The 27438-nt window shown below is 36.8% G+C and overlaps 1 pseudogene; it reads right to left on the minus strand.

The window, feature by feature from the left end:
- Positions 1-22297: 22297 nt before the first annotated feature.
- On the minus strand, positions 22298-26332 carry LOC119532655 (annotated as a pseudogene).
- Positions 26333-27438: the final 1106 nt, after the last annotated feature.

Here is a 27438-nt window from a genome sequence, read left to right on the forward strand (position 1 = left end):
CTGATGTTAACTAGAATGATATGAAATCATAATAATGCAAAGGCAAATAGAAAGCATTTTACAGAAAAACAGGACTTTAGACTGTTATTGAAGGTACAGGTCTGACTAGATTCCAGTGATGCAAAAGCCTTTAAAGAACACTGTTTTTAGATCAATGCTTCTAAGTCCATCTTCATTTTCACCACTATTTTGACAGTTTTCCCACAGTTGTTGTATGAGAGATGTTTAACCAGTGTAATTACATACTCATATTTATTTATGAGATGAGTGGATATAATTGAAGGAGTTTTCCACATATGAAAAAGCATTTTCAAAGATTTAGGTAGAGTATGAAATTATGATTTTTGATGGAAAACTGTGATGAGTTATTAAGCTTTGGTTTCATTATGTTATTAAGTGAAGCTTGTTTTACTAGGTCTCCCAGAGATTACTGCTAAACTAGAATAAAATGGTAGAGAGAGGGGAGTGGAGAGGGAGAGATGTGTGTGTAGAGGGAGCACATGGTATGGGTAAGGGGATGTTTCTAAATTTACAGCTTTATAAATTCAAAAATCTTGTAGGGTTGGAAAACCTACCAACTTTATTGCTGGTTATATCCACCAAACCGGAGTGAAAATTCAAAATGCAATTCTGAGCTAAGAAGACTGGTAGAGACCTTAATTAAATGTGCTATAATTCATTTTGTTGTGATGCATCCTAGTCAGTCTTAGGATTTTAGAAATCTGAAGATATCCACCCCCTGAAATTCTTGCTTCCTTTATAAGAAGTGCTTTTATATTGCCTGAACTACCTGGGTGATCTCAATATGATCTTCAAAAAAGTATGTTAAATTTAAACAGTTGTTCATTTAAACATCCCTGTATTCATCTTTCTCTTAATAACATCTGTTGACTAACCTTCTCTTACTCTCAGAATGATACAGTGTGAAACATAAAGATATTGGCCAGTGGATACTTCCCTCACACTCATTTATTACTTGTGTGCAAATAAATCTTTATTGAGCAGCTAAATGATATTTTTCAGTTAAATTAGGATTATTGCACAAAGTATTATCTGTGCAGTAAACTTCATGAGTTCTTCACAAAATTGGAAGAAAAAAGTACAAGCCCTGTGCTCTGAAAAGATTTCTTATAGAACCACCATTGAGTTCAAGAATTCATAATGGATTTTGGAATGGTGTACATTCATTGTGCTACTAGAAAAGCACAGCTTTACAAGAACATAATTTTAAAAATCATGATTGATAAGGACTTGTTAAATTTTAAAACAGATGGCCTAATAAAACATACAATAACTTAGTATATATGTATTAGGTAACATGATTAGATCTTAGGTGCCAATGTTGATGTAGCTTGGTGAATAATTGTGCAAGAAAGAGGGATCTTACCACTTCTGACTGTACTTTAGAACAAGGCATAATATGCCTAATTCTTGACTGCTACCAATCACATTTTAAAATATCTTAAATGTGTATATGTTTTTGTATTTGAAATTAGCCCTGAAAGAAAGCTATTAAAATATCATTATTATTTTACAAAAATATATCTGGGTGCTTAATCATGTCCTTCTCTTTGGCAGAAAGCACAGGGAAGAGGCAGAAAGAAGGCATTGTTCACTAGAGAGCTGTAACCAGGTAGGCCTTCCCTGATAATTCAGTTTGTCTGCATAAATGGTAATATTTCACACCATGATTCAAAATTCTAGTTGAAAAACAAAGGCCACTCAGTAGTAACTTTAATAATAAGGATTCCACATAAGAGTTCTTGACTTCTCTGTATACATATTTTCAGAAGTGAATCCATTACCTATTTGGATTAAAGTATCACTTTTCCATCTCTCATTCTGCAATTAGTTAAGAAAAGAAAAAAACATGTTTCCTTTAATAAGAACAAATGCAGTGTCATTTTTCCTCCTGGTTTCTAAGATTTTTTTGACTATCCTTGTACAAGTACTATACTGCTTTGATTACTGTTGCACTGTAGTAATTTTGAAATTTGGAAGTGTGAGACTTCAAACTTTGTTCTTCTTTTCCAGAAGAGTTTTGGCTATTTCAGGTTCCTTGCATTTCCATATGAATTTAGAATCAGTTTGCAAATTTCTAACAATAATTGAACTGGGGTTCTAATAGGGATAGCATTAAACTGGTAGGTCAGTTCTGGGAGTAGTGTCATCTTAACAATATTAAGTGTGATGCTTCAACATGTGTTGTCTTTCCACTTATTTTGGTCTTTATCTTCAGTCAGAAATGTTTAGTAGTTTGCAAAATATCTGTTACATTTATTCTAAGTATTTTATTACTTTTGATGCTATAAAAGTAGAGTTTTTTACATGCATTCAGAATTTTCATTGAAATGTTACAATTAAAATGGTTATTTATTGATGCATACCTTGTAATCTTGCTGAACTCCTTTATTACTATTAATAATATTTTAGTGAATTCCTTAAGATTTTTGTATATATGAAATCATGTCATTTGCAAATAGATATAGTTGCAAAACTTCCTTTCAAATTTGGTTGCATTTTTTTCCCTTTTCTTGTTAATTGCTTGGGCTAGGTAATCTGGTTCACTTTGCATAAATGGGGCAATAGTGAGCATCTATGATCCTGATCTTAGGTAAAAACTGTCAGTGTTTCAAGTATGACAATGGCATGGGGTTTCTTTGAAAAAAATACTTATCTGATTCATAAAGTGTTTCCACATTTATTTACATTTATTTACCATTGAACTATTTAAAAATCAAACATTCTTGTATTTTTGGTGAAAGCTACTTGGTTGTAATTTACTGTACTTTCATATGTCTATGTTTATGAGATATATTGTTATATACTTTCCTATTACAAGAATTCTCTTTTCCTGGTTTGAGAATTAGGTTAAGATTCTTCCCCTTTCTTCTGTTTCTAAAATACATTAAGTAAAATGATATTATTTTTCCCTCATAATTTTTATATATTTTGCCAGTGCAAATATTCTGGTTAAGGGTTTAATTTAGGGGGTTTATTAATTGTAGATTTAATTTCTTTACTACACAGTTATCATGTCTTGTAGATTTCTCTAACTGTCATTTTAATGTTTTTGATAAATGTTAATGACCCTCCATTCAGTTGAGTCTTATTCCTTTCATTCTTTGTTATCATGGCTGTAGGTCTATCACTTGATTGATGTTATCAAAGAACAAGCTATTGATTTCATCCATTTTCTTCATTGATTTAGTGGTTTCAATTTTTGATTACTATTCTAAATTTTAACATTTCCTTTCTCCTTAATTCTTTTGTTTGAATTTTCTCTTCTTTGTCTAGTTTTTTAACTGAAAGTTTAGGTTACTACTTTTAGATCTTTCTTCATTCCTAATATATACCTTTCATACTATACATTTCCCTCTAAGTCTGCCTTAGCTTTATCTACATTATATAGTATTTTGTATTTTCATTTCACTTCATTTAAATATATTAATATCCCTTTAGAATTCTTTTTTCCCTCTATTTTTGAGGAATCTGTGATGTTCTAGTTGATGGGAACTCATTTTCTACATGAGTGATGTACACCTGTGGACAATTGCACATCCTGTTATTCAGATGGTCACATTCTCCCAGGTAGTTTGAATTGCATGTGCTGATTTCTGTTCTCACACCTGGCCATGAAAATCACTTATTTTCCTCTTCTCCAGGATTAAATTGCTACAAGCATAACTGAGGGTTAAGTCCCAAAGAAGGAAGCAAACATTAGGGGATTTGAAAACAGAAACTCCCTATACAAACACTGCTAAAAGATAAAATGTGCCTGTGCTAATACAAAGTGTAAACGGCCCCCAGTTAACCCACAGAAAGGCTGTAGAAGTCACGGGTCTGCCTGCACACAGCTTCTAGTCAGCTGTTTACCCAAAGTACATAAGAATGATTTGGTAACCATGAAAACAGGATATATGAGGAGACTCTAGCATGAAAGATGGAGAAGAAAACACATCATGAAGGAAGGGAATGATGAAAAGGAATAAAATGTAGTGTAGACATAGCTAAAAATTATGTTCATGACTTCAGTGTGATAAGAGAAAATATTGTTATAAATAAAGATATGTATATATATTCATATATGTATATGTATTCATATGCATATTTGTACATGGACACTTTACAGGTATAGAGAGGTTGCTGTCTGCACCTTTATCCTGATGAATACACCACAAGGCTTCTTGTTTTCATATCCTGGCTGTACTGAAGATAGAAGAAAGAGAAGCTCATACACCAACCCTTGAAGGAACATGAAGAGAACAAATTCCTGCTCCCTGGAAAGTGCATCCTTAAACCACTTCCATTAAAGTATCATAGTAAGACCCACATTTGCCCACTAGCAAAAATGGATTCAGGCCCAACTGTGCACTCAGCACACCTGGCAATTACTGCTCCCCTGGTTCCCCTGGCTCCCATTGGACAAAAGGTCTCCAAATTCTGACCCAGCATCTTCCCTGGAGAGCCATGTGAATACTGATCCTTCCTCATGAAAGTGGTGAAATTGTCATAAAACTTACTACCTCCTACTGTCATCATGATGAGTGACTGTGTTATTACCAGTATATGATTAATCTTTACTTTTTTTCCAGACTAGAATAAGCAGCCAGGCTAATTTCCTGGCAGACCTGGGGAACACATAATGTTTGAAGTGCTTAGAAGATCCAGCTTAACTGTTTTTCAAACCCAGTCATGGAAAGTGGGGGTAATGGGTTGAAAGGGCATAGGGTGAATATTCTGGGAATGGCATTCAGAAGAATGAGAGCTTGTGGGATTGTTTATTAATTCCGTGATTTCCACACAGGCCTCCTGAGGTCAGATCTCCAGATATAAAAGCCCAATCCCAGGCAAAGATAGTAAATCAATATTCCCAGTTAAAACATTTGTGGGCATGACCTTTCCATATTCAAGTGCAAGAACAGCTTTTCTTACCTGTAAAATGACTCTGTGGAAGGGTTTAGACTAATTCTTCAGCTCCTTCTATGGATTTGTATATACATGCTCTTCTTTCCCATGATATGGATGGGACTGGGGTGGTGAATCTGGAAACTCAAGGCCTAACATCTGGAAGCACTAATGCTGGGAGGCTGTAGTGAAACAGGAACAAAGAGGGCATATAGAGATGGATAGGACAGTGCAGAAGAGAAAAGAAAAAGAAGAATATGGTGAACCTGAAACTAAGGAATGCAAGCATGTCAATATATACAGAAGAGCCAACTGTGTCAAATACAGCAGATGGAGCAGTTAGAAATATGGGAAGGATCTTCTGATGTGGTGGAAATGTTCATAAAAAGGAAATGGTGATAGTTGCAGCATGGTGTACTTTTATAACACATCAGTGTCTTTTATATATAAATTGGGTGAGTGTTAGGTCACATAAATTGTACCTCAGTAAAACTTAAAAATGCTTAACATGCCACTTCCTTGTGATTAAGCACTTCTTTGTATGGCAAGTGAAAACATGTCCTTATATAAACAACATGTTCATGGATAATAATACCTTTATTCATAATGTAACAATCATGAACAATCCAAATGTCCACCAAGAGGAAAATGGATAAACATTTTGTAATATAATAATTCAATGTCAAAGGACTCAATGATAAAAACCAAGATAAAAACTGATTCACAAAAACAATCCATTTCACAGTGGATTAATCCCCAAATTATATTTTTACCAAAAGATGCTGTCACCAAGGGATAAATTCTGATTTATTTCATATTTATGAATGTGAAGATGTTGCAAATTGATGTATGATGACAGAAAATCATAACAGAGCTAAATATGGTGGACAGTAGTTACTGACAGAAGCATTAGGGGTTATTTTCTAGATTAACAGAAATGATTCCTATCTTGACATGGTTGTTGGATACATTGGGGGGTAGGGAAAGAAATGTTTGAAAAATTGAGCAACCATTCAGTTAAGAACATCACATTTCAATGTATTTCAAATTTACTTCAATTTAAAAAGCACAAAAAAAGAAAAAATGATCATAAGAATATAACGGAGAGAAGGAAATTTTATGTTCAGAATCTTCCTCCCATTGTCCACCACACTGATGATTGGTCCAGGCTGTCCATTGCTCGGGAGTTCCAGGTGGAATTTTGGGGAGTTCTCTGGGGTTTATTTAAGTATTGTAGATTCACAGTTACTGGGCAGAGTCCTGTGGTGGCCTCAGTGCCATGAAGGGCCTGTAATTTTCTGTGGAGCTTGTTTCTTGACCATCTTTGGGAACCCATGAGAGGGTGTGATGGAGATTCTGCCCAATGATATGAGTCTAGACCTCACATTCCACAGCCTTCTGTGGGGTCAGGATTCTGTCTACCATTTGTCAGGTTGTTGGTGGTCTCCTATTCTTGTTCAGACTTGTACAGTCTGTTAGAAGCCATCTTAATATAAGGCAAGAAAAACATCTTGCAAGCACACTGGTTGCACTGACAGACAAGAAATGTCAACAACTTCCCAAGGATAATGCAGTTCAAAAGAGGGATGCAGAGACTGATTCATATTTAGGGAAGTCCAGGCTACAGAAAGAGTCTTAAACATTCCCTGCCTGATTGACACCTACAGAAATGTGAAGATGATGAGAGTGATGCTGATGGAGAATTTCACTTTGCTCATCCTAGAACTACAGAAAAAGGCCTCCAAATGCATCAAGCAGGATGAGATGGGGAAGATGCTAATATCACTGGCATCACAAGATGAGGTCATGAGAACCAACAGAACACAAGGCTCATTTTCTTACAGAGAGTGTGGTCTCATTTTTCTCCCTAATGGCCTGTCCTCCAGGAATAGGCCTGGTTTTTGAAGCAGCAATAAGCATAAGCTCCACTCATGCATCCTGAAACACTACTGTGCATTCACCTGCCCCATTGTCCATCTACATGTCATTGAGGCAAGGGGATCCATATGAACCTACCCCTTGGCCTGGGGTTCCTCTGTCTTCACTTATTGGATACACAAATGTTGTCCTCAATTGTCAGTTAATCCTGCAGTCACAGAGTATAGGACATTCAGGAACACACCCAGAAATATGTGACTTTCTTTGTACACAAACCTAATCACTCAACATGAACAAGGCTGCTACTCCTTAAGAAATTATGAGTATATTCAAGGGAGTACATGAGAGACATATTGATATGTATTTCTGTGTTTACTAATTTGCTTATTATTTATTTATCTGTTTATTTATACATATGCTAACATTTTGTACCCAATCTGTTATATATATAATTGTAATTTGAATACATAAACTGTATAAAATGTGACTTTTCTAATTCAAGGCTGTATTCATTTGCCAGTATATTCCCAATGTTCCTAACTCATAAAGTGAAAGTAATAACCTTCTACCTAAGTATGTATTAGTTAAAAAAATAAAATACTAGGAATATGGATCTTTATAGCAGGACATTATACATATAGAGAACTTTATGTAATTTAATGTTATCTTTTGAGATAAAAAAAGGATAAAGTTGAAGTGAAAGTTTCACATGTAGTTGTTTTTATTCCAGTGGAAGAGTAGTGAAATATGAGTTTCCTGGGGAGGAAGAAATCCCTCTTTAAAACATCATGAAATTTCTACCATCCCATCACTTGTCCCTTTTTCCCTACCCATGGAAGTCCCTCGATGGAATGCTTAGGTGGCAGCAATGAGCTCCTCTCTCTGGGAAACTGTAGTCATCCTTGAATAAGTAGTTTTAGTTTTAAATGATGTCCCTGTGGTGGATTGCAGAAACAGTAGTTTACTAATGATGATGGAGAAAACAGCACGTGACCTCCTGAACCTCTGTGGTATCAACCTTTGATAAATGACTGATAAGGCATCATGATTTCTTCTCAAAATAGAGAAAGAATCCTGGGTTTGTGTGTAGTGGTACAGGAGTGATGATGAGAAAGAAAGCCCCTGTCCTTTGGAGGCTGTTTTAGGAGAAAAAGGTAGATTTTAAAAGAAATTAAATAGAATAAACAGTATATCAGGAGATGATAAGGGTGATGCAGAAGTATAAGCAGGAAGCATACAATGAGGTGGACATGGGGAGAAGGGGGCTCTTGGAAGGGGATGTCAGGAAAGGCCTCTCTGAAGAGGAGGTATCTGAACATTGAGGGAACCTGAGGCAAGGACTTAAGTGTGAGGAGCCAGAAAAATGACTGCCCTAACTAGGGATGTTTACATGATAGGAGTGAGGAGCAGCAAGAGGCCAGCATTGCTGGAAAATAGTGAATGACATTCCAGATAATGGGATAATGGCTGTCATGTCCTAGATGACTGAATGCACTGTCACCTGGGTAGAGAATTTTAATTCCTCATGACCATGACTGCAACACTGGAAAAAGTTTAAGAAAAGTGTCAAGGTGTGGACTATGACAGTTTGTACAGGCTGAGGATGGTGAGGGCTTCATGAGCACTGGAAGATTAGAGATGGAAATACAGAAATGAGGTCAAATCTAGATACCAAGCCTGTGGGGCTTGCTGATTATTCTGCATGCAAGAGAAGCAGGGGATATGAGTTTGAGAAGGAAAGTGGGCAGGGCTTGTGCATGACGGTAGCATTCCATGAAAACAGGTATGACTAGCAAAGGAGAGAAATTACTGGAATTGGAATGACACATGTGGGAGTAGTGAGATTTCAGAAGCCCCACAGATATCAGGTTAGATGTACCAAATTTTCAGGATTTTATAAGCAACTTGGGCACAGAGTGATCACAAGGGACATTAACAATGTAATGAGTCATCAGTGATTGAGGTGAGTATAACAGCGAAGGCTTCTAAGGACTGGACAGAACTAAATGAGTAAACTCTAGAATCTCCTTGTGGTCAGATCCTTCTTTGGTTTTCCCGTCATCAACAACATCACAAGTAGCCTCACCTGTGAACTATGCAAGACTTATTCCATAAGTTAAGACTTGAGGTTAACATAATCCTCTGTCCAGTCCCTCTCTGCACCACTGGGAAGTACAGAATTCAGCTGGCCAATATACATAAAAATAAAAATACTAACTAGATTAGAAATTAGAAATACTGAGTACATCAACTGTCTTTGTTTTAAATACCATGTTTTCTTGCATGATTACTGCCTATTATTTAAACAAGCCAAACCTTTCCACATAGTCCACGTTCAACACTGCAGCCTCAAGGATGTCCATTTTCCATGTTTACCATGCAAACCCAAACTCTAGACTACTCAAACCTGCTCCTCCTTAGCCTCCCCCTTATTCCTAGTACATGGATTCCATCCTGACAGGTGTTTAGGCCAAACTTTGAGGTCTCCCTGGTCTTCTTTCTTTTCACCTCAGTTCTATCCTTCAGAAACTCTCCTTGTCTGACCACTTTTTCTTTATTTTCCTCCTTGCTAATCTTGTCAGAAAACTTCGTATGTTTCCAGATGACTATACTTGGCTCCTGAACACACTGCTTCTTCTTTCTTATCCCTGTAGTTTCTTTAAGGCATGAAAAATACATGTTTTTGATATTTGCAGTGTCTTACTTATACTCTGTAAGTAGTATTATGCATTACACATTCATTAAGTAAACTTTATTATTTATGATAGTCAATTTGCCTCCAGTCTGGTTGATCATTTTTCTTCCTACCCTATTAGCTGCTGAGAGAGTGGTACCAACATCTCCTATTCAGATTTGGGGTTTCTTTCACATATTTAATTCTGTCAGATTTCAAAAGCTATGAACTTTGCATCAGAGTATTTTCATTTAGCATGATTTTAAATTATATTTTTAGATAAGAGAATTTGTATATTTACAGAAAATCATGTAAAATATACAATGTTCCTATTATCAACTATTGTAGATATTTAAATAAAATTATCAGAGTCCATAGGTTATGTTAGGTATATTTTCCTATTTATCACTCTATTATTAACATCTTGTATTAGTGTTGTACTTTCTTTATAATTCTTGAAAGAACATTCTTATACTTGTACTATTAACCCAGTCCATTTTCTAAAACAGCGTTTGCTGTATTATCTGTCCCATGTTTTAACTTCTACCTTTCATTCTAGTAATGTACACCACACATTTCCCCATTCAGTCACATCCACATACATAATTCAGTGCTACTAATTCAACTCATGTAAGTATGCTACTATCAGTACCATCCATTTCCAAACCTATGCAATCATCCTAAATAGAAGTCCTGTGCATATTAGGCATCAGTTCCCCATTCTCTCTGCCAGACTATCTTCTGGTAACATATATGCCAAGTTCTAACACTGTGACTGTGTTTTTTTTAATAAATTCATACAAGTGAGATCATACAATACTTGTTATAGTATGCCAGGCATATTTTACTGATCATTGTGACCTCAGTTTCGTCCATGTTGGTGTATGCATCTGGACTTAATTCATTTACACATGAGTAATATTCCATCCTATGTATAGACAACATTCTGTTTTTCCATTCATCATTTGGTCTCTTGTGTTGGCTCCATCTTTGGGCAGTTGTGAATATTGCTGCTTGAACATCAGTGCACAAATACCTCTTCATGTCCCTGCTTTCAATTTTTCTGAGTATATACCTAGTAGCAGGATTTCTGGGTTATATAGTACTTCTATGGATAGTTTCCTGAGTAAGTGTCAAACTTTTCCACAGGACTACACCAGTTTATGTTCCCACCAGCAAGTAATGAGTGTCTCTATTTCTCCACATTCTCTCCAACACTTCTAATATACTGTGTTTTTTAAAATAGCAGCTTTTATGCTGTGTGTGAAATGATATTTCATCTTGGTTTTGATTTGCATTTCCAAAATTGCAAATGATATTGAAAAAATTTTCATGTACTGTGTTTTTTTTTCCATTGTATGTCCTCTTTGGAAAAGTGTCTATTAAATTCTTAGGCCATTTTTAAAACAATTTTATTGAGATATATTCACATATCTCAATAAAATCATACAATCATCCAAAGTATAGAATCAATTGTTCACAGTACATCATATAGTTGTACATTCATCACCACATTCAATTTTTTGAACATTTTCATTAATCCAAGGAATAAAGATGAAAATAAGAATAAAATTAAGAGCACAAAAGTTCACCTAGAATAGCTCATACTGCTTCCCACATTATTTGTTTACTTTTGGTCCCCCTTTTTTCTACTCATCTGTCCTTACCCTGGATAAAAGGATTGTGAGCCACAATGCATTCACAATCACAGTCACACCATATAAGCTATATAGTTATATAGTCCTCTTCATGAATCAAAGATACTGGATTGCAGTTCAACATTTTCAGGTATTTCCTTCTAGCTATTCAAATACACAAAAAACTAAAAAGGGATATCTATGAAATGCATAAGAACAACCCTCATAATGACCCCTCAACTCCATTTGAAATTACTCATCCATTAAAACTTAATTTTTCTTCATTTTTCTTCCTCCTTTGTGTCAAGATGGCTTTCTCAATTCCATGATGCTGGGTTCAGGCTGATACCTGGGAGTCATGTCTCATGTTGTCAGGGAGATTTACACCCCTGGAAGTCATGTCCCATGTAGGGGGGAAGGCAGTGAGTTTACATGTAGTGTTGGCTTTGAGAGAGTGGCCACATTTCAGCAATTAAAGTGGTTCTCTGGGGGTGGCTCTTAGGCACGTTTGTAAGTAGGCTCAGCCTCTCCTTTGCAGTACAAGCTTCATAAGGGCAAGTGCCAAGATCATGGGCTTTGCATATTAAATTGCTATTCCCCATGCTTGCAAGAATATCAGGGGTTCCTCAGATGAGTAAGTTTAATATTTCCATGGATTTCCCAAGCCCCTCAATGGGGATTTGCAAATAGCTTTGTATTCTCTGCCCAAATACATCAGGATGGTCAAGGCATCATATTAACCTGTACAAACTAACAAGTTCTTATTGCCTATTTAAGGTTATATATAATTATGGTGTTTGAATAAACTGACCATAGAGGTTAAATTATCCAGCATGCTACAGAAAATATAGATTTTCCACCAAAGCAGTCTCTTCCTTTGGTCTCACATAGAAGTTGAAGTTTCAGAATATAGTCAATATCATTCTTTTCCCTTTTGTCTGGTTTACCTGAGTTCTAACCAAGTCCATTTTCTTCATATCTTTAATTAAAATCTGACCTCCTTTTAGCTTTTATTTTTGCTTTATGGAGTAATGCTGTCATTCATAGCTGCTTAACTCTGGTTCTGAGTCTCAGGTGTCACACAGATATATGAAATTCCTGGGACTAACCAAGTTATACAGAAAGACCTCATCTCAGAATTTAGAAAAAAAAAAAAAAAAACATTAGAACTAATGAACACATGTGTCTGCTGTGAGAGCTTACAATAGAGGAATCCTTAGCATAAGATATCCCTGGTAACCTATGCTCATATTCAATTCTCAGAGTTTGCACATTATACTTAGTCCATACTGGTGAGGTGTTATAATGTTTATCTTTTTGATTCTGGCTTATTTTACTCAACACACTGTCCTCAAGTTCCATTCACCTTTTTGCATATCTCATAACTTCATTTCTTCTTGGCACCACTCAGTAATTCATAGAATGTATATACCCAGTTTACCATTCCATTTGTTAGTTGATATATCCTTAGGTCACCTCCATCCTTTGCATGATGTGAATACCATCATGATAGTCACCAATGTGCAAAGCCCATCCATGTTTCTGCTCTCAGATCTTCCAAGTGTATACCCAGTAACAGATTTGCAGGACCATAGAGCACCCCATAATTAGCTTCCTGTGGAAGCACCAGACTGCCCTCCAGATAGGCTGCACCATTCTACTTCCCTACCAACAGAGAATAGGTACATCCCTCTCTCCTAAATGGTTTATTCACACAACAATCCATTCTAAGTAAACACTCAATGATTCCCACTATAGTCACATAGTTATGCATTTACCTACACAACATATATGAGGACATTTCTTCTGCAAAGAAAGAGGAAAAGGAAAAAAATGTAGAATAAAAATATAAAAGATAGATGAAAAAACTAAAGTAAAATACAGTAAGGTCAGACAACAAAACCACCACCAAGTATTCCATATCACCCCCTTATAACTCTGTCTCATAAGCATTTAGCTTTGGCATATTGTCTTATTTACAATTAATGGAAGCATCTTACAATGTTACCATTAACTATAGACTCTAGTGCATTGATTGTATGTACTTTTTCTCTTGTATTATCCAATTTTCAACACCTTGCAATTCTGACATTCATTTGTTCTCCCTCTTTTAAAAACTTTCTTATATTTGTACATTTAATCACTACCATTGACCACTCTAGATTTCATTAAGTTTTACAATCCCAGTCTTTATCTTCTATCTTTCCTTCTGGTGCCATACATGTCCCTAGCTTTCCTCTATCCAACCATAGGCACACTCATCTGTGCTCAGAGTACTTACGATACTTACAATACTGTGCTATCCTCACACAGGATCTATACAACAAATCCTGTTTACCATTATGTACTCCCTCACACTGGATCTATACAACAAATCCTGTTTACCATTATGTACTCCTTCAGCATCAAATGCACAATCTCTAACCTCTTTGTAACTCATGATGGCCTGTGTTCTCAACTTTAACTCTCAAATTTCTCTCATCCATATTAGTTCATATTACTGAGTCCATAGAGTACACTTCTTTTGTTTCTAGCTAATTTCACTCAAAGTAACATCTACTGTCTACCACTTTTACTTTGGAAATTTATATGTCATATCTTATTTTATTTTATTTTCTCTCTCTCACTTTTACACCTACTGATAGTCTTCATTTCTACTCTCTTTTCCAAAGCTCTCACTCCTGTCCTTTCTTATCTGCTTGTTGTATTCCCTTTACTGTTTCTTGTAGAGCAGGTCTCTAGTTGAGAAACTCTCTCAGTGATGTTTGTCTGAAAATATTTTAAACTCTCCCTCATTTTGAAGAACAGTTTTTCCAGATATAGAATTCTTGGTTGGCAGATTTTCTCTTTCTGTATCTTAAATATATCTTACCACTGCTTTCTTACCTACATGGCTTCTACTGAGAAATCTGCATGTAGTCTTATGGAGCTTTCTTTGTATGTGATGGATCAAATTTCTCTTGCTGCTTTCAGAATTCTGTCTTCATCTTTGACATTTGATAGTATGATTGGAGTAGATGTATTCAGATCTGTTCAGCTTATTGTATGGTGTGATTCTTGGGTCTGCAATTTTATGTCTTTCATAATAAATTGGAAGCTTTCAGTGATTGTTTCTTCAATTATTGTTTCTGCCTGTTTTCCCTTCTCTTCTCCTTCTGGGACACCCATGATATGGACACTCATGTCCTTCATATTGTCATTCAATTCCCTGAGACCCTGCACATATTTTTCCATTCTTTCCCCTATCTGTTCTTTTTTGTGTAGAATTTTAGATATCCTGTCCTCTAGTTTCTGAATCCTTTCTTCTTCCTTTTCAAATCTGCTGTTGTAAGTCTCCATTGTGTTTTCCATCTTGTCAGTATCATAGATTCATTCCCTTAAGTTCTGCCTATTGTTTTTTTCCAACTTTTTAAAGCTCTTCCTTATATTCACCCAGTGTTTTCTTTACATACTTCAATTATTTTGCAATATCTTCCCTCTCCTTATTGATTTAATTTTTGAATTTATTTAACATATTCATTTCAAGATCTTTAATTAGTTGTTTCAAATTATGTATCTCATTTGAAGTTTACATTTGTTCCTTTGACTGGGCCATGTCTTCATTTTTTCTAGTGTGTCATAAATTTTTGTTGTCTAACCATGTGGTTTCTTTGATTATCCTAATCAGATTTTCCCAGACCAGGCAGGCCCAAGTCTCAGTCAGTGGGTGTAATCCATATTATGTTTCCCTGAGGATGAACCCAGAGAGTTGCCAGACTTTCCTGTGAGCACTCTAGATACTGTGATTTTCATATCCTGACCAGCATGTAGTGCTTGTCAGCCCTCAGCTCCCCATTGGCATAAAGAAATGTGTTACTTTTAATTCTCATTAGACCTTCTCCCTGCCAGGGACTGACAAGTTCAGAAGCCAAGCATAAGCTGTTTCTGTTTTTCTCCCCAGGCCCTAGGATCTAGTTCTCTGAGGGAGGGAAACCACTTGAGCTGGGCCCCAACTACTCCTTTTCCTAGGGAAGATAATCCCTTTAGGAATTTACTACCAACATTTGACTTCTTCCTTTTCCTCTCTATCTTAAATTCCACCCTTGCCTAGGTCAGCTCTGACAATTGAAAATGCCTGAGGCTTCCTCTAATGAGCTACTTCAAATGACAGAAAGAAAGGAAGAAAATAAAGAAATTCCTTTTTCAGGGCCAGTCCCCAGCCCCCCAGTTACTAGTCAAGAACCAGAATTGGTGGCTGCTTCTTTGTGTGGCTTTTCTTGGCACACAGCTGATTTGAATTTGTCTTGGCACACAGCTGATTTGAATTTGATTCTTTTATTTGTCATTATAAATGGAAGTTTTTCCTTGAGATTCTCTTCTGCCCACCCTCTACTGATGTATAGAAACAGTACAGATTCTTTGGGTGTATTTTTTGTGCCCTGCCACTTTGCTGAATTTGTTCATTAGCTCTCAGAGATTTGCAGTATATTTTTTGGGAGTACCTGTATCTAGGATCATGTCATCTTCTAAAAGTGAAATTTTCTTTGTCATTTGCATGTTGGATGATTTTCACTTCTATTTTTAGCAACTTTCTTAATGTTGAACATTCATTATAATTCAGGAAAGAATATTTTTATACTTATATTATTAACCCCAGCCCATTGTCCAAAAAAGGATTCACTTTGTTATACTCTCCCATTTTTGTCTTCAGACTTTCATTCTATTAAAATGCTTGATCTAACATATCCCCTTTCAAACACATTCCTATACACACTAGAGAATTGTTAATTACACTCACAATAATATTTGACCATAACCACTATCCTTATTGAAAACTTTGCAATCAACCTATATGTAAACCAAAATCTCAGCCTTGCAGGGTGTCTGTTGTTAAAGAGAGGGCATTAATTTGAAAGGAATGGGATCCTGAAAATTGGAATGGGGATATACAGTGTGATAATGATAACAGTGGGGATATTGAAACCTTAGATTCTCCTGAGTTTTTGAGTCTTTACTAAATAAACCTGTAAAGATCTTCCCTGAGGAAACAACTACCTGACTTCCAGCCTCCCCTGAGGAGACAGAAACTGGTCCTTCAGCCTGCCTTGAGGAATCTCCCATCCAACATCCATTGGAGAGGTTAACCCTACAGTGCTTGATATACCTGTTACCACCTCCCCTGGTGAATAAGGAGAGATTAGTCCTGTTTCAGTAACTGAATCTTCAACATAATGCCCTCAGTTAATTGGCTTGAAAGACACTTCTAATTCTTTTCATCACACACTTCCACTACCTCTCTGCATTAGTCAGGGTCCTCCAGGAAAACAGAACCAACAGGGGATAGCTGTAATTATTTGGTCCTATAAAAGTGTCTCAAGTGTGCCCAAATTCCATAGGACAGGTGGCAAGCTGGCTACTCTGATGAAGGTCCTTAATGAAATCTGCAGGAGTGGTTGACTGGCTGAAGAAGTGAAAGTTCTTTCTTCTCCCTTGAAATATTCAGCTGACTGAATTAAATCCAACTGATTGGGTTCTCTTATTGCAGAAGACACTCCCTTAGTTGACCATTGTAATAAGACACAGATGCAATCAATTGATGATTTAATAAACCACACTTCTGGTTTACTAACCAGCCATGAAATGTCCTTGCAGGAACAGGCCAGTGCATACTTGACCAAACAACTGAGTGCCATCATGTAGCAAAGTTGACACATGAAGCTAACCATCACATCTTCCAGACCTATAACTAGATTAAGCCCAACAGGCCCCAAAAGTGAGGTACAAATTGCAACCAACAATGAGGTACACTATACTCTAAAAGAACTGCATGAGTTTTCCAGTTTATATAGACAGAAATTGGGGGAATATATGTGGGAAGGATATTAAGAATCTGGGATAGTGCTGGAATGAACATTTGTAGATATGGGCCCACCAAGCAGAGATTCTGAATACAATATTGTAGCTTGAGAGATTAGAAAGGGCTTTATCTGGGTGGTTGGCTGAAATATGGATCCAAAGTTGGCTTTAATTACATGAGGTCAATATGCCAGAACTGCCATGGTATACTTTAGATAAGGGAATCCAAGGGCCTACAGAGATTGGAATGTTCGGAAGGATTTATCATGTAAGACTTACTCATCTGCCCCAGGAATGTGCAGAGGGCACACCTTTCACCAGAACTGTGAGGAATAAAGTTGTGAGACTACCTCCATCACCTCTGAAGAGTTCTGTAGTCACTCTTTTCTGAAGGGCAGATATTACTGTGGGAATTCCTGTCACTGAACTGAAATCATTAAATACAATGGGGATGAACAGACCACAAGTTGTCAGAAGCCACATGGAAGCCCCTAATTTCCAAAGACAAGGAGGCCATGGCCACCATAACGGACAGAAGTCTCAATGCAGCAATGAAATAGTCTGGCTTGCAGAGACATGTGGTATTGGTTAGTAGATCTTGGGTTACCTAAAAGGAAAATAGATGGATAGTCTACTAAATTCTCACTTGATTGGTATTAGCAGAAGATTTCTAGGTCAAGTGAATAAGTCTAATTTGAATTACAAAATGAGAGAATTGTGGCCCCTTAATCAGTTCTCAGATATGAGACAGTTTACTCTCATACTCATAGCCCCTTGAATGAGGGGAAAGCTGGGTCTCCTTGTAACATTGACCCAGTTACAATGTGACTGTTACCTACCTGTCAGAGTAGGGGCTTATAGTGGTCAGGAAACTCATGGAGTTTTATTTCAGGCTCATCTCACATTGGGTCCAGAGGTTCTCCAGGCGCATTCTGTGGTTATTTCCTCAGTTCTAGAATGTATATTTGGGATAGACATACTCAGCCACTGCCAGAATCCCCCCATTGGTTCCCTGACTTATGGAGTGAAGGATATTATTGTAGAAAAGGCCAAGTGAAAGCCTCTAAAGTGGCCCCTACCTAGCAAAATACTAAATCAGAAGCAGTAACAGATTTCTGGAGGTAATTCATACATTAGTGCAATTCTTTAGGACTTGAAGGATTCAGGGCTATTGATTCTCACCACGTCCCCTTTCAACTCTCCTCTTTGGCCTGTGAAGAAAACAGATGGGTCTCGGACAAAGACAGTGAGTTATAATAAACTTAACCATGTGGTGACTACAAATGCAGCTCCTGGTACCTGGTATTCAGCTATTGGTCTTGTAAATGCTTTTACTTAATTGCTGTTAGTAAGGGCCAGAAGAAATTGTTTGCCTTCAGCTGGCAGAGCCAGCAGTATACCTTCACTGTACTACCTCAGAGATATATCAACTCTCCAACCCTATGTCATAATTTTATCTGCAGGAAATTTGATCATTCTCCTCTCCCACAGGACATAACCCTGGTCCATTATATTGATAATATCAAGTTGATTTAACCTAGTGAGCAAGAAGTAACAACTACTCTAGTCTTATTTATAAGGCATTTGTGGGTCAAAGGATGAGACATAAATCCAAGAAAATATAAGGGCCTTACATCTCAGTGAAATTTCTAGGTAGTCATTGGTAGTGGGCATGTCAATGAGGAGGATATGTGTCAATATCTGTCCTCTCCTGCTACCAAAAGCAGGCACAATGCCTAGTCGACCTCTTTGGATTTGGGAGATAGCATATTCCTCATTTAGTTGTTCTACTCTAGCCCATGTACTTATTGACCAGAAATGTTTCTACCTTGAGTGGGAACTGGAACAAGATGAGGATTTACACCTGGACCAGCATGGTGTGCAAGCTGCTCTGCCACTTCACTCATGTGATCCAGCAGATCCAATGGTGTTGGAAGTGTCAGTGGCAAGTAGAGACACTGTCTGAAGACTTTGGCAGGGTCCTATAGTATAATCACAATGTTGGCCCCTAGGATTTTGGAGCAAAGCCTTGCTATCCTCTACAGATTATTTTTGGCCTGTTACTTTGCCTTAATAGAGACTGAATGCTTAACCATGGGGCACCAAGTTACCAGGAGACCAGATTTGCCTATCATGAGCTGGGTGTTGTCTGACAACCAAGCTATAATATTGGACAGGCACAGAAGTGCTTCACCATAAAATGGAAGTGGTATTCAAGATAGGACTCAAGCAGGTCCTGAAGGTATGAGTAAGTTAAATAAAGAAATGACCTATATGTCCATAGCCTCCACTCCTGGCACATTATCTTTTCTTTCCCACCTCAAACCTATGACATCTTGTAGAGTTCATTACAACCAGTTTACTGGAAAGTAGAAAACTTGGACCTGATTTATAGATGGCTCTGCATGATATGCAGGTATCACCTGATAGTGGACAGCTACAAAGCACTGCAACCACTTTCTGGGGTGTCTCTGAAGGACAATCCTCCCAGTGGGCAGAACTTTGAGCACTGCACCTGGTTGTTCATTTTTCTTAGAAGGAGAACTGGCCAGAGGTACATTTGTATACTGATTGAAGGGCTGTTGCTAATGGTTTGGCTAGATAGTCAGAGACTTGGAAGGAACAGGATTGATAATAGATGACAAAGAGGTCTGTGGATAGACCTTTATTATAGGACAAAAAACATGAAGATATTTGCATTCCATAAGAATGCTCACCAGAAGGCGATTTCAACAGAGGAATATTTCAATAATCAAATAGATATGACAAATTTTATGAATACCAGTCAGCTACTTTCCTCGGCCCATCCTGCCACTGCTCAATGGGTTCATAAAAAAATGATCATTGTGGTAGAGATGAAGTTTTTGCATGGGCTCAGCAACATGGATTTCCACTCACCAAGGTTGAGTTGACTACAGTCATTGTTGAGTGCCCAATCTGCCAGCAGGGAGATACACATTAAGTCCCCAATATGGCACCATTCCCCAAAGTGAACAGCTTGCTACCTGTTGACAGGTTGATTACACTGCATCACTTCCATCATGGAAGGTGTAGCAACATCTTCTAACTGGTATAGGCACATACTCCAGATGTGAGTTTGCCTTCCTTGCACACAATGCTTCTGAAAATATTGCCATCCTTAGTCTTATAGAATGCCTTATACACAATGGCATTGCTTCTGATCAAGGGTCCTTCTTCATAGCAAATGTAGTGTGGGAATGGGCACACCCTCATGGAATTCTCTTGTCCTACAACATTCCTCATCATCCTGAAACAGCTGGATTGATAGAATGATTAAGCCTCATAATCATGATTAAGCCTCATAATCATGATTAACCCTCAATTATGGCACAAACTAGGTGATAATACCTTGCATGGCTGGGGAAATTATCTCCAGGAAGCTAGTGTATGTTCTAAATAAACATCCAATATAAGGAGCTGTCTCACCCATACTGGGATTCATGGGTCCAGGAATCAAGGGTTGAAAATGGGAGTGGCATCACTCATTATTACCCCTAGTGATCCAGTAGAAAACTTGCTTTCTGCTCTGCTGGTCTACAAGTTTTAGTTCCAAAAGGAGAAGGGCTTCCACCAGGAAATGCAATGATTCCATTGAACTGGAAGTTAAGGTGGCCACATACCCACTTTGGGCTTCTTATGCCTCTGAATCACCAAGCAAAGAAGAGGATTGCTGTACTGTATTCGGTGATTGATCCTGACTCTCGAGAAATATTGCTGCAACTACACAATTGAGGTAAAGAAAGGATTGCCTGGAATGCAGTTGATCCCCTAGGGCATCTCTTAGTACCACCATGCCCTGTGATTACATCAATGAGAAGCTGCAACAACCCAATCTAGGCAGGGCTATCATTGGCCCAGAAAGTTCAGGAATGAAGATTTGGTACATCCTACCAGGCATAGAACAACAGCATATTGAGGTTCTTGCTGAGGGTGAAAGGAACATGGAATGTGTAGTGGAAGAAGGTAGTGATAAATATGAACCACAACCATATGACTGATTACAAAAATGTGAGTTATAATGATATATTTCTTTCTTGTTTTGTTATGAGTATATTTGTATATGTATATAAAGCAAATATCTTTGTTTTCTTCTCTATCTTATCCCCTTATCTGACACAAGTTTTTCAGTTCATTTCATAGAGTTTAAGTTGTAGGATATCAAGTTTAAGAGTGTATATTACCCAAGGATGTGCACCGTACTCTGAAGAGATATAGTGCATTCCCTGTTGTACACAGGACAGTTGAGTATTGTTAGGCAAAATTATGTCTGTTGTTCTTTATTTGGAGATCAAGTATGGTTTAAAGTGATACATATAGTTGACAAGGGGTGGATTTTGATCATTAGGTTTCATATGTCAACTTGGCCAGGTATTGGTCCCCAGTGGTCTGGTCAAACAATCACAAGCCTGTTACTGTGAGGACATTTCATGGACTTAAATCAAATTGATTGCATTTAGATTGATCATATTTCCAACAAACTAAGGAGGGTCTCTTCAGCAGAGATTTTTCATCCAATCAGTTGAAGGCCTCAAAAAGAGAAGTGATGTCTTCAGCTGTCAGAAGGGAGAATTTTCATCTCTACTTCAGCCAGCCAACTTCTCCTGGGGAATTCATTGAAAACTGCCATTGTAGTTGTCAGCCTGCAGCCTGCCTTGTGGAATTTGGACATGTGCATCTCCACAATTGTGTGAGACACTTTGACAAAATCTCCCAATATTTGCAGATACCTCATATTTTTTCTGTTTCTCTAGAGAATGCTGGCTAATACACTCTTTAGCTCACTGGTTAAGAGTATGTTTTTAATTTCCACATAATTGTGGATTTTACATTTCTTCATCTGTTATTGAGAGTTCAGCAGTGAAAATGATCAGGTCTCATCCCATAAAGCCATTTCTGTTGGAAAAGACTTAATATTGAAATCTTCAATGCATGGAAAAAGATGAAAATAAAATTAAGTGCTTCAAAACCTTAGACATTCTATATACAGATAGATAAACTTCCAAACACAATGAATAACAAAATATTAAAAATGTATTCCCTTTTTTTGCCTCCTGCTTTCTCTCTTGCACACATATAAACACCTTTTATAAGTTAAACTAGATGATTACATGAAAGCTAATGAATATATTTTAAAGTAACAGCTCATATTTCAAAGCAAACCATTTTGTACATCATGAATTAAAAGAAACTCATGAAGGAGCCATTTGTGTCACTCTTTTTGGTGCTATTGACAAATACATGGTTTGAACATTTTGTTTCTGTGGAGGTATTTGATTTGGATTAAAATATCTGCTTTAGAAAATTTATCAAACTTAGAATTAATGAGAGGTTTTTTATTCTATTTTTAGAGGGGTGATGGTTCCAAGTCCCACATGCTTACAGTAATAGATGCTATTTCCCACTGATCCTGGTTGAAGAGGTCCCAGGGACACTTGAGTATAAACTTTTGCTCCAGAAGACAATGCTTCCAGTTGCTTAGGCTTCTTAAACATTTGGTGATACTAGGTCTTGTGCTACAGTTCCTCCTTGAGAGTTAAAAACTGTAGACAGGATTTGGAACACTGGTGAACATTCTTTTCTCAGTGTCCTCTACAATGACAAATGTATGATGAGGTCTTTTTTCAAAGTTTTAGAAAAAAAGGACAAAGCAAATTTTTAGAATTTCATGGCATATTCTATAATGTGTTTCCATATCAGCAAAGGCTGATGATCTATAATTGCAAACCTGACAAATGTAAGGTTTTTCACCAAATTTGTGACTGTCCTTCATGTGTTGTAGTAGAAACTGGTCCTTTTCAAATGACAATTCACAGTTTTTACAGAAAGTGGAGGGTTCCTGAGGGTATGCACAGTTTCAGTATGGCACTGTAGCTGGAAAGGAGAGGGGACTTGCCAGTGGCCATGTTGGCAGGTGCTGCGCCTTTCCTATAACCTATTTGCTTCATGTGATTCATAAAATTAATATTTTTAGAACTTTAAAGCAGCTTAGACATTTAAGGTTTCTGTCAGTATTCTGTTCTGTCTACCCATCTTCTTTATGTTGTTCATAGTTAAACTCATGAGGTAACACAATCATGCTTCCTTTCTTGGAATCAGCAGTTTCTTGACCTGCTATATTTGAAAAATCTATTTTGCCAAGTCCTCCATTTTCTCTGACTGGATTTACAGGCTTGAAATTGTCCTTTGCAAAACATTGTAAAAAGTTTTCCATTCTGAACATGATTTAACAAGGTATGACAACCTTTGCAGTATATATTTTGCTGATTGTTTTTTGTATGAGATATACCCAAGGGGGACAAAGCTAAAGAATGTCCATCACTGAGTTTAGGACTTTTGGGGTTAATGATATTTACTTCAGAAGTGGAAAGTAACTTTGACATACAAAGATTTTCATCTTTGCACCCTGCAGAAAGTGCTGATCTTCCTGGATGCTGCAATGGACTCACAGGAGAAAATAGCTCTGAAGGTATTAGGCATGACTTGTGGTGAATTAATTTTATAAACAGTTTCAGAAAAAGTCTCAATAATAATGGGACTACACTTTGCTCTTGATTAAGATTTAGAAACTGGCAAGATGGCCACTCTTGATGTAAGTGTCACAGGATGTATAGCCTGCAATGCATAACAAGTACCTTGTCAGAGGTGACCATACTATTTTTTCCTTGAATAGACCTGGGGTGACTCTGTAAAAAATATTTGAAACAACTGGTTTTGAATTTGAAGTCAGTCCAAAAATATCAGCTCAGCATCTTCATTTACATGTTCTACCCCAACAAAGATCATCTCAGAGTCTTCACCATCCACTTGTTTGGTTTCTTTCACACATTTTTGAGGTTCTGGCTCTTATACACACATACCAATGCTTCCTTTACATAAAATGCAACCTCAGGTGTGCACTGATACTTCTAAATAAATTGAGATATTTCAGGCAGAAGGTCACATTTGGTCCACATCCGTGGTGATCCTGGAGCTCCCCGTGACACACCAACATTTTGGAACTACCCAAAGACCCTAATGTCTAATTTTTATGGTATTACTATAACACCCTGGATCTCTTTTAGGTAATACTTTCATGTTATATTTTTCACCCCTTCACTTTCAACCTACTTTTATCTTTAAATTTAAGGTGAGTTTCTTGCAGCAGCATATACTTGAGTCGATTTTTTATGGCCAACTGATTTTGTTTTTTTTGTTTTTTTTTTGCATTTTTTATTGTGAAATATAATACATATACTAGAAAATGATAACTTTTAAAGCAAAATTAAATAGGAATTTAAAGAGCAAATTACAAAGAATTTTATGGGCTACTGTTCTACAATTTTGGTTATTTCCTTCTAGTTGTTCTAATACACTAGATACAAAAAATATATTTATATGATCCAGTATTCATGGTCCTTTGTTAAATCCTATCTTGTCTGTTGCTACCTCTCCCTCTCATTGGACCACTATTTCAGTCTTCAGGGAAATGTGGACACTGATCATCCTAATTTTTTCATATTGTAAAAGGGTGTCAATAGTATGGTGAAGGGGGTGCATCAGGTTGATGTTTTTGAACAGCTGTTACCTCTGGGTGTGAGGGCATATATTGCATAGGAATACTCTGGAAGATTTGAATTTCTGAGAAATAAACCTAGTGAGTGAAATTTTAGAGTCTCAGATAGGGACCTGTGTATTCCTTAGAATTTTGGGGACTAATGTTGATTTGGGCTTGGCATACTGTGGCCATTTGAAATATTTAGATGATGCTTGCACCATAGTAACCTCTAGAAAAAAACTCTTGACTCTATTTTAAATATCTTAGCCACTGAACCCTTATTTTGTAAACTTTCTTTCCCCTCATTTAGGCAAGAAGGCATTCTCAGTCTCTTGATGTCTGGATCAGGTTCCTTCCTGGGAGTCATATCCCACATTGCCAGGAAGATTCACTCCATTGGAGAGTCATGTCTCATGTAGCAGGGTGGGTAATGAATTTCTTTGCAGAGTTGGGCTTAGAGAGAGAAAGCCCACACATAAGCAACAAAAGAAGCCCTCTGGAAGTGACTGGTAGAAATAATTGTAGGTGGAAATAGCCTTCACTTTACAGCCATAAGTTTCACAACAGCAAGCCTCAAGATCAAAGGTTTGACTTATTAAATGGGGGGTTATTTTCAAACAGAACATACTCTTTCCAGGATAAGCAATGTCTCACATTATTTTCACTTTGTTGTTCATCACTCTCAGTTTTAAAAAATTATCACAACCCAAAACATCCCAAAGCTCTTATTATGCCCTAATTATTTATTCCTAATATTATTGTGGTTCTAGGAAGGTATTCCTATTAAATATAATACATGGCATGCCATTGTTAGTTTTCCCCATATACCATTATGCTGTTAACTCTGTACCAGTGTCATACCTTATAAGTACATCATGCAATCACTTATTTATATTTGTAGTGCTTATCTGTGGGATACATGGCATTAAACAACCCCTTTCAATGATGTTCACCTTCAATACAGCACTGATACTTTTAATCCCATTAATGAGATTTTGTCACCCCTGTCCTTTCCCATTCCTTTAAGTTCAACCTCATTAACAGGTCTGTATATATTAGGTAATCATTTCCCTTAATTAGCTTCTGTCTATATCTGGGTCCTCCATATTCTACATTTTAAGACACTGATTTCACATTATACAAAAGTTCATATTAGTGATAATATGCAACATCTTTCCTTTTGTGTCAGCATTATGTTGTCAGGTTTCATTCATTTTGTCCCATATTTCAGGACTTAATTCCTTCTTACTTCTGCATAATATTTCATCATATGTATACACCTTTTATTTATCCACTCACTTGTTGATGCAAGTTGGGTTGTTTCCATATTTTGTCAATTGTGAAAAGGCCACTAAAACATCAGTGTGAAAATGTCTGTGTCCCTTCTTTCAGATCTAGGTATATACAGAGTAATGGAATTGAAAGATCATAGGGTAACAACATTTAGTGTTCTGAGGAGCTGCCAAACAGTCTTCCACAGCATCTGTGAAATTATACATTCCCACCAGAAGTGGATAAGAATTCCAACTTTTCCACAAACTTTCCATCATTTGTAGTTCCGTTTGTTTAATGGCAGCCATTCTTATTCATGTGAGATGATACCTCATTGTGGTTTTGATTTGCATTTCCCTAATTGTTGTTAAGATGATTATTTTTTCATGTGAATTTTAGCCATTTGTGTTTCCTCTTTGGAAAAATGTATTTTCATATCACTTTTCCTTTCATAATTGGGATGTTTGTACATTTGTTGTTGAGTTGTAGGATTTCTTTAAGTATGCTGGATATCAGTCTCTTATCAGATATATGATTACCAAAACCTTTCTCCCATTGAGTTGTCTGCCTCATTGCCTTTTTGACAAAATCCTTTGAGCACACAAGATTTTGATTTTGAGGAGTTCCTATTTATCTATTTTTTTTTGTTTCTTGTGTTTTGGGTTTAAGGTCTAATTAGCTACTTCTTATAATAATTGTATTGAGGATGTTTCCCTATACTGTCTTCTAGGGGTTTTATTGTACTGGCTGTTATATTTAGGTCTTTGATCCAACTTAAATAAAGTGTTGTATAACATGTGAGGTAGTGGTTATCGTTCATTCTTTTGGGTATGTATATCCAGTTCTCCCAGCACCATTTGGAGAAGAGACTACTCTGTCCCAGTTCAATGGATTTGGAAGCCTTGTCAAAAATCAGTTGACCAAAAACCTGGGTGTCTATTTCTTATTTGAAGATTTTATTCCATTATCAATATATCTGTCTTTGTGCCAGATCCAGGCTTTTTTGACTACTGTGGATTTCAAGTCAAGAAATATACATCCTCCCACTTCATTCTTCTTTTTAGAATTTTTCTTTTTAGAATTTCCATCTTCCAAATAAATTTGATAAATAGTTTTCCAAGTCTGCAAAGTAGGTTCTTTGAATTTTTATTGGATTGCATTGAACCAGAAAGTCAATTTGTATAGAATTGACACCTTAATGATGTTTAGCCTTCCTATCCATGAACATGGAATATCTTCCCACCAGTATAGGCCCTCTTTGATCCCTTTATTAAAGTTTTGTAATTTTCTGTGTAGAGGTTCCATATATCCATGGTTAAGTTTCTTCCTAGGTACTTCATTCTTCTGTGAATGGAATTTTTTTGTTGATTGTCTAACTCAGTTAGATCATTAGTAGTATAAAGGAACATTACTGATTTTTGCACATTAATCTTGTATCCCTCACATTCTGCTGAATTTATTAGCTCAAGCATCTATGGTGTCAATTAGAATTCTCCAAATATACATTCATATCATCTAAAATTAATGAAAGTTTTTTTCCTCCTCTCCAATTTGAATGCATTTATTTCTTTTACTTACTGGATTGTTCTGGCTGGAAATTCTAGCATAATGTTGAATAGTACTGGTGACATTGTGCATCCTTATCTCATTCCCAATCTTCAGGGAAGAATTTCATTCTC

The sequence above is a fragment of the Choloepus didactylus genome, chromosome 4 (genome assembly GCF_015220235.1).
Source record: "Choloepus didactylus isolate mChoDid1 chromosome 4, mChoDid1.pri, whole genome shotgun sequence".
Lineage (NCBI taxonomy): Eukaryota > Metazoa > Chordata > Mammalia > Pilosa > Megalonychidae > Choloepus > Choloepus didactylus.